At 44.3% G+C, this 16,583-nt stretch overlaps 1 protein-coding gene across 24 annotated transcripts in view; it reads left to right on the top strand.

The window, feature by feature from the left end:
- RGS7 (regulator of G protein signaling 7) overlaps positions 1–16,583 on the top strand; it is a 248,923-nt gene that overhangs the window by 150,241 nt on the left and 82,099 nt on the right. The window lies entirely within an intron of this gene.

Consider the following 16,583-nt stretch of genomic DNA (forward strand, 5'->3'; position numbering starts at 1 on the left):
GAGAAATAATTTCTTATAGAAACGTCATCCTTAAGCAATTAAGAGGGAAATTTCGGAACTTCAGAAGTGGTAGCTGGCGGTCCATGCTCTCCGTCTAGCACTCTGTCTGCTGTGGCTCCTCTCCTGTGACTTCTTGCACTTGCTCAGAATGTGAAGACAAACTCCATGTGTGGAATCAAGAAGAGAAATCCTTCTTTTGCTAGCACTCTGTGGACTCAACCTGCCTGCCTTCTCAGTCTTATAAGATAGGAGAGGAAGTAAAGAGATGGCTCCCTGATAGCAAGATTATCTTACCTGCTTGTATTATTACTGCAGACAACTGTTCTCTAGGGCAGGACTGTCATGTGAGAGGGTCTCCTACAAGTGGAGAACTAGAACATTCATTCTGGGCTTAAAGGGATCACTTGTGGAATATGCAGACAGATATACACAGTTGGCAGCTCAATGAAATAGATTTCCCTGGGAAGGGGGAAAAAAAGAAGCAAGACATATACTTAACCCACAAGTAACATTTATTACCCTGTCAAAGGTACAAAATAAAAAGAGGGAGCAGAAAGATAGTAGAAGGCAAGTATAAATAAATAAATTAATATGATTAGTTCCCCAAAGAGGAAACAAAAGGGGAGTGCCTACCAGGCAGCTATTTATTTATTTATTTATTTATTTATTTATTTATTTATTTATTCATTCATTCATTCATTCATTCATTCATTCATTCATTCATTCATTCATTCATTCATTCATTTATTTATTTATTTATTATTGTACTAGAAATTAAACCATCGGACTGACGAGTTGGGAGGTGCGAAGTGCTTCCTGATCCACCCACCCCACTCGCCTTCACCCAGTACCTGCCACTATGTCGCTGCCTGCCTAAAAGGTCGGTCCCTGCCCCTGCCCCGGAGGAACCCTCCCATCCCCCTCCCCCTCCCCAACGATCCCCCGCCCTATCATGGCCCCGGGGAGCATGCTGCAGGTGTCGCTGGCACGGTGCCTGTGCTTCCCGGGCCAGCAACAACCTTCCCTGACTCTCCCCCACATACCCAGCCGCCCCCGCAGACCCAGGGAGCATGCCGCTCGTGTCGCTGCTGATGCGGTGCCTGTATTTCCTGGCCCGCCAACACACTTCCCCGGCCCTCCCCACGAACCCCCTCCCGCGGACCCGCAGATCATGCTGCTCGTGTCACTGACGTGGTTGCTATGCTGCATGGCCTGGCGGGAACCTTCCTTGGCCCTCCCCCACGAACCCTGCACCTGCCCTCTGCCCCCCACCAGACATGCACCCAACCACCCATCTCTATCCTGACTCAGTCCCCCGCTGCCCCCCCAAAACTGCCCCCCCTTGCAATCCCTTCCCCCTCCTTCCCCCATCCCTTTACACCTTCCTTCCTTCCTTCCTTCCTTCCTTCCTTCCTTCCTTCCTTCCTTCCTTCCTTCCTTCCTTCCTTCCTTCCTTCCTTCCTCATTGATCCAGCCTTCAAATTATACAAGGTTATCCCCCATCTATTGTATTGAGTAGAGGTCTGGGGATGGAAGGAAAACATCATACTTAGGCTAGAATCTGTTCAAAATACATTCTTAAGGCGAATTGTAGCCCTGCCTAGGGAAACTCCGGCTGTTTTGATGAGGGCATAAATGGGCATGCCCTCTCTTAGTGCCTGAGTACATTTTGCAATTCAAAATTGTTGAAAAACCTTAGGTTAGCCAACTCAAACAAATTTAGTCATCAGTCCTTTAATACAGTGGTCCCCAATCCCCGGTCCGGTACCGGTCCGCAGATCAGTCGGTACCAGGCCGCGGCTCTTCCTCGTCCTCCTCCATGGCTGCTGCCTCAGGGGGCAGCCCTGCCACTCTGCTACCAGCTCACCTTTGGTGCTCTCCAACGGCCGCCATGGCTGGGGCTCCCCCTTGGTGTGGCACTGTGCAGCTGCTGCTGGCAGCGCCCCCCAGCGAGCGGCGGGAAGTCAGGGGCGCCGTCGGGAAAGCAAGCGGAGCAGGGGCTCAGGCGGTGGCGGCGACATCCCTCGGCAAAATACCCCCCCCCAGCCTCAGTAAAATGGTCAAGCGTTGACCAGTCCCTGGTGATAAAAAGGTTGAGGACCACTGCTTTAATATGATGTTATCAAAGGACCCAGCACGGCATAGCCTTATTAATAGCCTTAGTGCACGTTACTCCATCCACGATGACCCTCTAAATCCATCAGCTAATAACTCTCACCTTAGATACTGGATTTTCAAAAGTGATGCCCAGCTAGACAGAATGCAAATTTTGAAAATCAACTCAGCAACATGGTTCAAGCGGTTTAAATATGACCACCGTAGATCCTCTTACCTAATTAAGATCACTAACCACAAACTCAGAGCAGTTTTCACATCTCTCTGATTCGACACGATGCCCACAGAGGTTTTAGCTGGCCGTTTTAACCGTATGCCAAAAAACTAGCATTTCTGTATCTGTGGTGCACACGCTCTGGAGGATTTACCCTATTACATATTTGACTGCCTACTTTACACTCAACCCATGGCCAAATTCCTCAGTGAGATTTTAAGGGGCTTAAACCTGCCCTCTGTTGCTGAAAAGACAATCTAACTTTTATCTGACCAGGTTGATAAAGTATCATATAAAACGGCTCTTTTTGCTTTGGCTGCAAGGAAAATAGTTGTGATTAGTTAGTATAGAAAACAAGACAATTTGCACTGCAGTTAACTTGTTCCATTGATTTCAATAGGAGCTGCTGCCCATATCTATGCATCTCATGGTGTTCAGTGACACTTGCTGCTTAATGAATGTGCATATAGGATGGAAGCATTACTTAGGGGTAACCTGAGTTGGATTAAGCTAAGAAGTGCCTGTGCTAGCAAACACACTGTTGACACCCATTTCTTTTGGAGTGAGAATCTGATGGGCAGCATGGATCCTGGAATGTGCATGACCAGTTCCCCTTTTTTGTGGGGGCACTTCCCACCACGTTAACATGCTAAGCTCTTGTTTCCCACACGACACATTTAAAGTAACATGTGACCAAGCAGTGTGTGCCCTGAGTTAAGTTTCCTGTATCTCGCCCATATTTCCTATGCCTAAAAGAAAAGCAAGTGTAGAAGGGATAAATACACATTGTTCTGTTCCTCTTTTCAGTCTACACATTTGCATAAATCCAATATAGTGCTTCTGAAAAAATGAAACATGTACTTCAGGGTAAAAAAAGGAGACAATTAAGCTGTGAGATGGAAAAAGTAGCATATGTTAGGGTGAGATAACATATGGCTGAAGGGCCAAGATAACAGGAAGAGTTTTAGCCTGCAACAGGGGAACTGTTGGAGTCTTCTTGCAAAAATGACAATCTGCGAGTGAAAATGCTAATTTGCAAAGAAAGGGAAAGACTGTCAGAGAGCACCCAGCCAAAGTGATTTGCACTTGTACGTTCATTTATCGGTTTATTAAAATGTGGGGGAGGGTTAGACCCTGTCACATCTTCTGCATTTAGGTGTATCGGCAGCCTTGAGTCACAGAACTGTAGAATCAAAAAGTGGCTGATGATCTCCTGGGATTACAACAGATCTCCAGGCAACATAGATCAGTTTCTCTGGAGGTGGATTATGCACTGTTGAAGCATTTCCCCAAACTTCACCCTTCTCAGGCACACCTCCCCCGCCCCCAAAATTTCCATTTCCCAACCTAGAGGTGACAGCCCAACCTAAAGATCATCCAATCCAACCTCTTCCACCGTGCAGGGTTACTTAAAATATCACTGACAAATAACTGTCCTTTTGAGGGGAGAATATGTGGAGTATATATTTTCAAACAGTTGGCAAATGCTAGAAACATGGATTTCCCTGTGGTGGTGCCTCTATTGTGAAACTACCTCCCTACAGCTCTTTGCCTGGCACCGAAGCCCTATTTGCACGTTGACACATTACTGCAAACCCCTCCTGCATGTGCAGCATCCATCTGTTTGTACAAAAGAGCCAACGTGTGTTCACTATAGAAATGAAACTGAGCATAAAGTACCTGGGCAAAGATGAGGTTTAGATCACACGTTCAACTGTATAGTTGTTGAATGCAACATGAGAATGGGTCAATGCACTTTCAAAGAAAAATCAAATGTATATAGATTGAAGGTGCTTTTACTGCAATTTTGTAAACAGGTCTCATCAGGTTTTTAATTAATTGATTTTGGGAGTTTGGTACCTTTCTTCTTGTGTTTTATCTCTGCTGCTGTTGCTGGTTTTTTAAAATAATCTTTTCACTAAGTCTGTTTTGTGTTGGTAGACCACTAGATGCAGAATGCAATTAGTACATACAGAAAATAATCAGATACAAACTACAAGTGCTGCAGTGCTAAGGACTGTGGATCTTACCCACCTCACTTCTCTCCCCCCCTTTCACCCCCTAGGGTAGGCAGGTGGCCTCCTAGACAAAATATGGGGTTTGTGCATGTGGAGCTGCAATGAGAAGGAAGACGAGGAATCTGGTAAAATTGTCCACTGCTGCCACCACTGTTAGAGGCAGTGTGACAAAACAAACTTTACAATGACGCAGAAGGGAGAAGGGACCCTTTCACGCAATTCCCCTCACCTCTTTGCACTTTGCACATAGGTCTCCCACTGAACCACACTGTAGCTTTTTGTGGAAGGCCAGGGGTGTGCTGGGCATAAGCTTGCCAACCTCGGGGGGGGGGTGCTAGAGATCTCCTGGACTGACAACCTTAGCTGGGAGGAGGGAGGCAGGAAAGATCGACAACTGTTGGGGTCATTAGCAGCACCTGATGAACTTGTCTCTTTTTAAATAGCTCAACTACGATATGCCTGGGATGGGCTTGTTGCTGCAGGGCCCCAACTCTGCTTCTGCTGCCCTTGAAAAGCCATGCACTTAATTTTGGTGCATGGGCTTTATGAGTGTCAGCCTTCTTAGCCACGGTTCCCTCTCCTGCTTCTACAGACTAAAGGAGATGCCGTCCCTGTCTTGCTCATTGTTTAGACACTGAGTGTGGAAAACAAGGGCTGGAATAATAGCTGTTGGTGGAAATAATCTTCAGTGGGCGTGCACTGCGGTAGGTGACGCACAGAGACAGATGAACTGACTATTAATGTGTATGCACTCCGTGAGTAATACCAAAAACTAAATATTTGTATACTTTGCAAGTACGCACAAGCATCCTCCGATCTGTGACAGAGTTAAACTTGCATTACAAGAAGGGGAGTAGGGGGGAATTTCACACAAGGGGTAAATAGCCACACTGATCAATTACACTCGCTTGCACTGTTACTCAGTAGAATGGTAGCTGTGCCATTTGTGAAGAAGCAGAAAGAACTTGAAAACATTCTCAAAGAGAAATGAACAAACAGATATTCAGAGACGCTGACTGCTGAGGCTTGCTTATGTTGGAAAAAGGCCTTGACAAGCCTGAAGTCCTGTTGGTGAAAACAGATTTATGTCTATTTTATTTTGCTTGAAAATTGGAAAATGCAGTATTTGCTCTGAATATAGTAAGAAGAAACAGAACTGCATGATAGGAATTGCAAGGTGAGATGGCTCCCTTCTTTGAATTAAAAACACAACTTAAATGACTCTCTCTCTCTCTCTCTCTCTCTCTCTCTCTCTCTCTCTGAGCCCATGACAATCCGTGCTCTCCTTGCCAGCTTGTGATATTCACCCCATAGTAATGTTCAGTCCACCTCAGGCAGAATACCAGCATGTTCCTCCATGGAATGACCTGTCAGAAGAAGTTAGCTGGGCACCAACACTGACGGTCTTTAGGACAAGAGGAAAATCCTTTGGGAGGGTATTTGATTTATTGATTGAAGTTAAAGATTCTTGATATGTGAGTTGATATACAAGCAAAGCCTTGTGAATCTTTTTTAGTGTGTTGGCAATTATGAATTTTTAACTAAGTTGTTTTTAAATTGTATTGTTGACACTTAATGGCATATCCGATGAGTCACGTTGTGCCCTCTGAAGGGAGGGAGCTGAAAACAGGATAGACTTTCTGATACCTAAAGTAAACCAAGATGGCAACAGACCTATAGAGAGGCAGTTTCAAAATCTTGACACCACCACAGAAAATATCCTCTGTCTTGGAAGTGCATTTGCACCAGCTGATATATCTCATAAATATTTCAAAAGCAGTCCCACATATAACATGGGACTAATATAAGCCACAATGTTCCTCAATCATGGATAGCTGTGGCCAGATTGTTTGTTTCAAAGAAGGGATGATGCACCAACTGTAGTTAATGGGAAGCTATAAGAGCAATGGATGACACTTGTGCATGCATAATGTGTGTAACCTTGGTGCTAGAGAAAGAGAATGTGACAGCCCAAAACAAAGCCAGCTGTCTTTTTAACAGACTTACACCCCAGTCCTGTAGAGCTGAACAGAAGCAAATATTTGTTTAACATAAAACAAATACCGGTTTTAGTTCTCACCACTATAGCAGTCTCCTTTGCTGAGTAGGGATGCTCTGTCCTCTGGGAGTTCCATGCTCACCCAAGACCAGTTTGCAAGTCCCTGCAAGTCAGATGTTGTACAGGCAGGCAGTCTTCATCCTTTTAAGACCCAGGAAAAAAGGGAAGCTGGCAATGAAGTTGCATTCGCAGGGACATAAGGATAGAACACCAGGCAGAAAGTAGAAGTATACAGATGGGGGTAATTGCATTAGAGCTGCGATACTCAGTGGCTAATCAACTTGTGATTGGCAGGTGGTTCTCACTTTGAAACTGCCACCACTAGAGGAACAGAGGAAGCTGCAGAATTCCTTGGTACAGGCTTCATGCTAGAGATAGAGACAGTGGCTCTTCTGATTCATGATAATTTGTGAATTTGGCTTTCCATGAGCCACAGAGCAAGTACCACTTCATTAGGTTATTTTGGTGCGTTGCTTGAGTTGAATTATTTCCTATCAGAATTAAAGCTTGTCATGTTAGGATATATATTTGCAATTGTTTTGATTACTGATTTCAGTGGGAAACACATGTCTGGGTAAAACTTCCCCTCCCCTCCAGCTAACATGAAATTCTATGGAATGATGCATTATTCCTAATGTATTTTCCATCTCTAATGTCAGACAAATGGGAGACGGTATCTATCTGCTGCTGCTTATAAATAGAATAAACAAAACAGAAATCTCAGGTCAGGTCTCAGTGGTTTTCTTTGGCATACAGGGATAAAAATGTCCATATATCATTTTTGTTCTTTCTTGTGTCATAGAATCATAGAGTTGGAAGGGACCTCCTGGGTCATCTAGTCCAACCCCCTGCACTATGCAGAACACTCACAACCCTATCGCTCATCCACTGTAACCTGCCACCCCCTTGAATCTTCACAGAATCAGCCTCTCTGTCAGATGGCTTTCCAGTCTCTGTTTAAAAATTTCCAAAGGTGGAGAACCCACCACCTCCCGAGGAAGCCTGTTCCACTGAGAAACCGCTCTAACTGTCAGGAACTTCTTCTGGATGTTTAGATGGAATTTCTTTTGAATTAATTTCATTCCATTGGATCTGGTCCGTCCCTCTGTGTCTCTTCAGTATGTGCACGTTACTCTTTCCTATCATGGGGATGACTGCCAAGCTCCTTATCCAAGATTGCTTATCATCAAGATAGCAAAGATTCTGCTTGTCTCCCAGTCTTGGCCTCTGTCCCTTCCAGAGCACCAGTGTCTGCTGTCTGTCATAGCGAAGGGAGAGCTTCACGTGGAGCAGTCTGTCCTGGGAAGGAAAGCCATTGTCTCTGCTTCTGTCTTCCCCACTCTGCTATATTTGCCAGTCTCCAGATGAAGCAACGCTTTTGTCCCAACCAGGCAGAGCCCCAGAGTATGAAATAGCTTTTGCAAACATTGAACCAGTGCTTACAGCTTTGTTTCATAAAAGTTGGTGTAGCAGTAAAGAGTAGCAGCTACTAATCTGGCAAGCCCCACTTCCCACATGCATCACAGTCCTGACAGAGCTGTTCTGACATAGAAGTTTCTCCCAGTGTTCTGTCAACCTCCCCTACCTCACAGGGTGCCTGTTGTGGGGAGAGGAAGGGAAGGTGATTGAAAGCTACTTTGAGACTCTTTAAGGTAGAGAAAAGCAGGGTATAAAAAACACCTCCTCTTCTTTTTATACTCTGGAAAATTTCGTTCTTTTAGAGAATCAGAAAAGTCGTCCCAAAGTTCTGGATGAAGTTTCAGTTGAAGTTGAAACATTGCATAAATGTGAAAACACTTGTATAGAAACAATGATCAAGATGATACTTTCAGGTTCAAACAGGCAAACTGTTCTAGTAGGATAATGTCTCTGTCCAGTACACTGAACAACGTTATTGTCTCACTACCCTCCCATGATTGGAAGAGGAAATTAATAAATGTCAAATCAGAAGATTGCTACAGGATGACAAAAATCATTCCCTTTGGATTCAAAATGTTTATGATATTTGAAAATACAAGCTATTCAGGTAAGGTCTTGCTTAGTACATTTCTGGTAGCTCATCCCCCTACCAAGAAAAGATGCCTTAGAGAGGTCTACCTGCAGGACCGCTTGGTTGCTTATGCCCCCTGCAGGGCACTCCGCTCTGCGGGTATGAATTTACTGGTTGTCCCGGGCCCACGGGATGTTCGCCTGGCCTCGACCCGGGCCAGGGCCTTTTCAGTCCTGTCCCCAACCTGGTGGAATGAGCTCCCAGAAGAGCTAAGGGCCCTGCGGGATCTACCAGCCATCCACAGGGCCTGCAAGACGGAGCTCTTCCGCCAGGCATATGGTTGAGGCCAGGGCAGCTCTCCCACTAATCCATCAGAGGATCCCCTCCAATATTAAGATCTCTAACATCGAGATCATTGTTAGATCTATTGTATTGGTGCCACCCTCTTCTGAATATTATTCTCTCCACCAGGCTGAACTTGGGGGGAACTCAGGTAACTAAGATCAGAATTGTGACCACCGCCGCTATATGTTATATGTGACTTGTTGTTGATGTTAATTGGGGTTTTTACGGGGATTTTATTGTGTTTTAACTATTTATGTTGTAAACTGCCCTGAGACCTATTTGGAGAAGGGCGGTCTAAAAATTAAATAATAATAATAATAATAATAATAATAATAATAATAATAATAATAATAATAATAATAATAATAATAATAATAATAATAATAATAATTATTATTATTATTATTATTTATAATGTAAATCGCCAGGCTGGAATAACTACTGAGCATTTGGCCATTCTAGCTACAAGTCCAACCATTTTGTCTTCCTGCATAGGTGCTGGGATTGAGATCAGCCTCTAGCCAGCAATGCCAATGCCATTCTGAAAAAGCCCAGGCTGACTCAACTTCATGTTTCAGAAAATTTAACAGTCACACAGGCAGCTGTTAGTGTATTATTGAAGAGGTCACCAATGTGCAAATTACAGAGTGTTACTGATATTTTTAGAGAAAGAGGTTAGATTTGTTAAAGGATGGGGTAACTTGGGATGAAGGAAGATGTTATGACACCATTCAAATAGGCTAATAGAATGGGCTCAGTAATTTAGCCAGCAATTATTTTTCCAGTTTGTCCCTCCTCATTTCTGAGTCCCTTTCTTGCAACTGAAGTGTGAACATTTGCACTTTGCTTGCTAATAAGAACTGGACTGTCTCCAGGGAGTAAAGGGTTTCTTGCACATATTCTAAAAATAATAAGCACAGGAACACTTAGGACTAATTCAAGTAGCCAAACAGTGTAGTTAGGGAGAAATAGGTTGTTTACCTTTTAAATTTCTATAAGAATGTTGACTAAAGAGGAAAAGGATATTTTCCTTTTGCAGAGGCTTCACTAGCACTAACACCTTTCAAAAGAGATTCTCCTTCAGTGGACTCAGCAGGAATACAGCAATAATCACTGTTTGAGAACAGCAGCAAACATGATCAAGATACCTTTAAAAATTTTACAGGAAGAACTGAGAGAGCAGCTTTAAAGGACTTGGCTCATTTCAAGATGATTGCTCTCTTGATAGTAAGTAGAGGAGGAAAGCCACCAGATTAAAGCTACCATACTGCTCAATTCACTACAAATCCAGAAGTATATTGGCCTGGTATTAGTTGCATGTTAAAAGTAAAAGTCCCTTGAGATGCAGTATGATATCTTGTTCTGTGGTGCAGCAACTAGTGCTGAGAAATGTTCATTGGACCAAAGAGTTTTGGAGGACACGTTCAGAGAGACCAAAGCTGGGAATGAGTTGAGACTGGCCAGGAAAGCCCACTATAACAAGAAAACCTTCTTCAGATATATGAGGAGGAAATGTAGGGTAAATGATGAAATAGGACCACTGTTGGGTAAAGATGGAGACACTCTGACAGAGAATACAGAGAAAGGAGAAAGGCTCAGTACCTATTTTGCCTCTGTGTTTTCCCAGAAGAACATAAACACATCTAGGGATGGTAGTAAGCAAGGTATAATGTCTGGGTGGGGGGTTGATAGGGTTGTACTGGATTTCAAATCCCTTGGGCCAGATGGTATACACCCAAGAACGCTCAAAGAACTTTCTGGAGAGCTTGTGGAACCTTTGTTCATCATCTTTAGAACCTCTTGGAAGATTGGAGAGGTGCCAGAAGTCTGGAGGAGAGTGAATGTTATCCAAATCTTCAAAGAAGATTGGAGAAATGACACAGGAAACTACAGGCCAGTGAATTTGATCTCAATTCCAAGGAAGATAATGGAGCATATTTTAAAGGGGGTGATCTACAAACATATGAAGGACAATTTGTGGATTTGGCTCCAACAGACCAACATGCTTTCCTTCTTTGACTGAGCAACAGGCTTATTGGATCATGGAAATGCAGTTGATGTTGTTTACCTAGATTTCATGAAGGCTTTTGACAAGGTTCCCCATGATGTTCTGTTGGGGAAACTGGATGGCTGTAGACTGGATTTTCAGATGTTTATATGGATAGGGAACTGGCTAGAAGACTACACCCAAAGTGTGATTGTCAATGGTAACTGTGTGGAGGGAGGTGATCAGTGGGGTGCCACAGGGCTCAGTCCTGAGTTCAGTACTTTTCAACATTTTTATCAATGATCTAGATTTAGGGATGGAAGAACGCATTAAATTTGCATATAACACCCAATTGGGAGGAGTAGTGAACACCCCAGAAAATATAGACTTCAACAATATCTGAACACACTGGAAAAGTAGGCAAATGGAACAAGATGCAATTCAATAAGGATAAAAGCAGAATTCTACATCTGGGTCACAAAATGAGAAGCCTGCATACTGGATGGGAGATACACTTCTGGGTAGCAGAGTGTGTGAACGAGATCTTGGGGTACTTGTGGGCTGTAAGTTTAATATGAACAGAAGGGGTGATGCAGCTTGAGTGAAAAAACATTCACCCCCTCCCACTCTGCTACCGTTCTCTCCTGAGCCTTTGACTCGAAAGAGGCTTTGTTATCCCTAATTTGCACTTTGTTGCCACTCCTTCAAAGATATAAGGCCTACTGATACTGACAAAGTCCGAAAAGGGAAGAAAAAATTGGATTTAAGTTAATTTAATTGGAGCTATTTTTCTCAAGTCCAGATAATTTATAACCATGACATTTTTCTAGATCAAAAATTCACTGTTGAATTCATGGGTGGTTCTAATATTGGGAACGCAACATTGTACTTAATGGATCAAGTATAAGAGTGAAAAATTAGGAAGTTTTGATTTCTGATGCTCGTAATCACTAAGCCAGAGTATTTGAATTCCTATCTCTTTCATGTGGTTGATGTCACCATGGATAAACTATTTTAATCCCCAAACAGCTGATTGGTTGACTTTTGTATAACTTGTCAACAACTGTATAAGCAATTGAGAAATATAAAGTTTGAGGCACAAAAAAACCTTAATGAATCTTCTGAAGTTATTTTTAATGAGTTCTTACAAAAATGAAATTGCAAAGTAACCTCAAAATATTCATTGAGTTTTTTTGTGCCTCAAACTTTTTTTGTCTCAATTGCTGCAACCTGTATCATTTGGCCATTCATTTCTGTTTCAGCAACTGTATGCAAAACATTGAACTTTCCAGCCTATACATAAAATGTTCTTGCATCCACTTTCTGTTAGCCTCTGATGGTGACCCACACAGCCACGTTTTCATAACCTTTCTACATCTTTCATCTTTACATTTAAAACACAGATGTAACATAACTGTTTTTTGCTAGATATTCCCTGTCATATAAGAAGATCATAGTCTGAGGAAGAGTGCTTGCACTCGAAAGCTCACACCCTGAATAAATCTTTGTTGGTCTTAAAGGTGCCACTGGACTCTGATTGTACTGGGCTACTTCAGACCAACACGGCTACTCATTTGAATATAATCTTTGTACAGTTTTCAGTCTCCCCATTTAGAGGTAACTGTTTGTGAAAAGTCCAATAGAAATTTGATTTTAGGGAGTCAAACAGAAGGGACAAGCCTAAAATTAAATCTATTTAAATAAAAAGCATGTAATTCAAAGATGCTCCTGTTTGTGTTTTATGCCTTAAAGCCACAGTGGTGTTAGTGCTGTGGTGAAGTGCATGGGCAGTTTTGTGGTGACTGAAAAATATTCTTTGGCATTTTTATCTATATATCTAATTCATAACTGAGTGTTGTGTGTCTGAGATATTGCATGGATTTTTCATTAAAAGAAAAATTCAGACTTCCATTTAGCCAAGTTTTCATGTGCATTTTTGACAGTGTGAAGCTCTGAAACAGGAGGAATCTGCCAAGCTGAAGCCTTGGCTGGGAACACTTTGTGCAAGAGGGCTTGGTGCGTGAGGCTGTTCTAATCCAAATATCGCAAACACCTAAGATATCTCGAGCCTAGGATGAAGTAAAAGAAACATTTTGGAATAAGTAATAAAATAATTAAGAGTAATTCGGTCTCTTACTGGCCTCGAGGAAAGGCATCAAACGGTAAAGAAATTGGATTTGGGCTGTGTGGCATTATAGAGCTATTTTGCGGACAACGTTCTGTTGCTCTGCCATGATCTACCTGCCACGATTGACACTGTTAGTGTTCGATGGCTTCAGATGGCTCTCATTGACCAAAGTGGACAGGATACTAGGTTCAGTGAGGGCTACCACTTGCCCTTTGGATCCCTATCCCTCCTGGCTGCTAAAATCAGGCCACCAGCAGATAGGAGGTCCTTTGAGGGAGGTTAACAACCTCTCCTTGACATCTGGAGAGTTCCCCGAAGGACTCAAGGAGGCAGTAGTCCGCCCTTTACTGAAGAAACCATCACTAGACCCACAGGACCATGCCAGTTACCATCCAGTCTTGCACCTTGTGTTTCTGGGCAAGGTGATAGAGTGGGCGTGGTGTATCAGCTCCTAGCATTCCTGAAAGACACTTTGGCCCTTGATCCATACCAGTATGGCCTCCGTCCTGGCCATGGGTGGAGACCGCACTGGTCGCCCTGATGGATGATATACGGTGCCAGCTGAATCAAGGTGGTTTGGCTATACTTGTGTTGGTAGATCTGTTGGTCACATTTGATGTGGTCGACCAAGAGTTATTGGTCCACCGCCTCACCAGAACTGGGATAGGGGGACTGTGCTGCAATGGCTGGTCTCCTTTCTCCAGAACTGGATGCAGAGGGTTGCTATGGAGGATGAGCTGTCAGACCCTTGCGGGCTCCCATGTGTGGTTCCGCAGGGAGCGATATACTCCCCCACACTTTTCAACATCTACATGTGCTCTCTAGCCCAGCTGGTCCAGGGCTATAGGCTGGGTTGTCACCAATATGCGGATGACACCCAGTTCTACTTCCTAATGGATGGAAGGCCAGACTCCCCCCCCCCCCGGATACATTTGCCAGTTGTTTGGAGGCAGTGGCTGGATGGCTCAGGCAGAGTCGTCTGAAACTCAACCTCTCCAAGACGGAGGCCCTGTGGCTAGGAAGAAGAGGACTGGAGCAGGCAGCATGCCTCCCATGCCTGGATGGGGTGCAATTAACACCTGCATCAGTTGCCAGGAATTTGGGAGTAACCTTTGGTACCTACCTTTCTATGGAGGCTCAGGTCACGAAGCCAAGCCAGGTTATTAGCACCCTACCTGTCCTCGGATCACTTGGCCACTGTGATCCACGCAACGGTCACTTCCAGATTAGACTTTTGTAATTCACTTTACACAGGCCTGCCCTTGTCTTTGATCCGGAAGTTACAGCTGGTACAGAATGCGGCTGCTATTGACCTTTAAGGCTATACATGGGGGCTTTCCGCACCGGGATCTTTGTAGCAAATTGGTTGCTGAATGAAAAATCGCCATTTAAAATAGTGGAATTCGTCATTATGCATACCTGCCTTTGTAGTGGAATCCAGTTGCGTTTTGTAGCGTTTCCCACAGGCTTCTGGTCTCGGCAAAAATCGCTAGAAAGGAAGCGCTATTGCCAAGCTCATCCCGCCCCTGGCCATCAAGCAGCCAATGGGCAGCCGTTAGCATGCTCCCAAACAGCCCCTTTCCCTTTAAGAAAGTTTTTTTTTAAAAAAAACACACCCATTGCAACGAATCTGTGTTGATTCGTTGCAACGGAGAGACCCATCCAGCTGCCCGGTGTGTTTGAGCTGTCGTTTGATCGTTGCCACGCTCCCTCCGAGTGAAAAAAAAAAATCCCCCCCCCTCATGGGCCCAATTTTCGGCCGAAAAAAGTGTAAAAAATAAAGTGAAAATACATCAGCAAACGGGCTTCTCTGTTGTTTGTGTCCAAAGTGTTGTTTGTGCTTAGTGACTCTGGGGAGGGACTGAAGCCGGGGGAGCCTCTAAACAGAAAGAGGCTCGCTGGTGGGTTGAGCCCCGCTCGCTCGGAGAAAAAAAAAATGGCGATCGCTTCGCCGGAAGATCAGAGGAGAGAGCCAGGGGGAGGGACTTTGTAGAAACCGCAACAATGTTAACGCACAGGTCTTTTTCGCTAGTGTTGCAGATTGGTTGCAGGAGTGTATCGCTTTCCGGAGGGTGAATCCACTTTTGGGGATTTCCCTGAAAGCGCTACAAGGAAGCGCTTTTTGCGGATCGGTTTCAGGTGTGTGGCAGATTGTCAACGACGTTGTGCATAACGGCAAATCAATAGCGTTTTCAATTGGCAACCATTGTGCGATTTTGAAGGCGTGCGAAAAGCCCCATGGTCTGCGTCGGACTTATCTGCAGAACCACTTGGTTGCTTATGCCCCCTGCAAGGCACTTCGCTCTGAGGGTATGAATTTACTGGTTGTCCTGGGCCCTCGGGACATATGCCTGGCCTTGACCCGGGCCAGGGCCTTTTTGGTCCTGGCCCCAACCTGGTGGAATGAGTTCCCGGAAGAGCTAAGGGCCTTGTCAGAATTGACAATTTCTGCAGGGCCTGCAAGATGGACCTCTTCCGCCAGGTGTATGGTTGAGGCCCAGGTGGGGTCCTGATATTCGACTTGAGGATCCCCTATGGTGTTATCAGATCTGGCACCTCACTCCCAATGTTAGATGGCTTGGCTTCGTGCTGGACAAGATGGGTAGGATAATTTAGAGGATTATTTATCGCCTGCTGCCTTAATTGTTAATTGTTGATTGGTGTAAGGGAAGTTTTTATGGGGGTGTATTGTGTTTTTACTCTTTTATTATTGTAAACTGCTGTGAGCCCATCCAGGGAACGGTGATAGATAGATAGATAGATAGATAGATAGATAGAGAGAGAGAGAGAGAGAGAGAGAGAGAGAGAGAGAGAGAGAGAGAGAGAGAGAGAGAGAGAGAGAATGAGAGAGAGAATCGACAAACCAAGTAAGAGGAAAATAGTTAGATAGCTATATAGAGTAAGATACTCAATAATCCCTTTCCAATTAACACAGAAATGTGGTAGAGTTTTGTCTCCTTTGGAAGCTGCACCATAATTGTGGCTTGGCTTCTAGAAGATGCAGAGGGATTTCTGGAGTGGATCAAAGAACTGCTGTTTTCCAGCAAACTCCAGACCTACTCTAGGAGTAGGAAGCCTCTTCAGCAAGGGGAAGAAATTTTTTTGCCTCTGCCTCTCTGCCCCAGAAGATATCAGGTGTATGACACAATTGTCTAAGACAGCCCAGATATGTGCCAGGCAACATCATCAACATCCCAAATTCTGTCCTATTGAAAAGGGGAAATTTAACATTCTTTTTTCCTGCTGCAGAAGGCTTCGGTCCTGGGATTGAAAGGCTTCCTGGGATGAATAAGAATAGTCCTCCCTTCACATATTTCTGTCATATTATTGTTGATCAAATTCATTGATATTGTTGTTGTTGTTATGTGCGAAGTCGTGTCCGACCCATCGCGACCCCATGGACAATGATCCTCCAGGCCTTCCTGTCCTCTACCATTCCCCGGAGTCCATTTAAGTTTGCACCTACTGCTTCAGTGACTCCATCCAGCCACCTCATTCTCTGTCGTCCCCTTCTTCTTTTGCCCTCGATCGCTCCCAGCATTAGGCTCTTCTCCAGGGAGTCCTTCCTTCTCATGAGGAGGCCAAAGTATTTGAGTTTCAACTTCAGGATCTGGCCTTCTAAAGAGCAGTCAGGGTTGATCTCCCCTAGGACTGACCGGTTTGTTCGCCTTGCAGTCCAAGGGACTCTCAAGAGTCTTCTCCAGCACCAGAGTTCAAAAGCCTCAAT

This window comes from Paroedura picta, chromosome 1, assembly GCF_049243985.1.
Source record: "Paroedura picta isolate Pp20150507F chromosome 1, Ppicta_v3.0, whole genome shotgun sequence".
Classification (NCBI taxonomy): Eukaryota; Metazoa; Chordata; class Lepidosauria; order Squamata; family Gekkonidae; genus Paroedura; species Paroedura picta.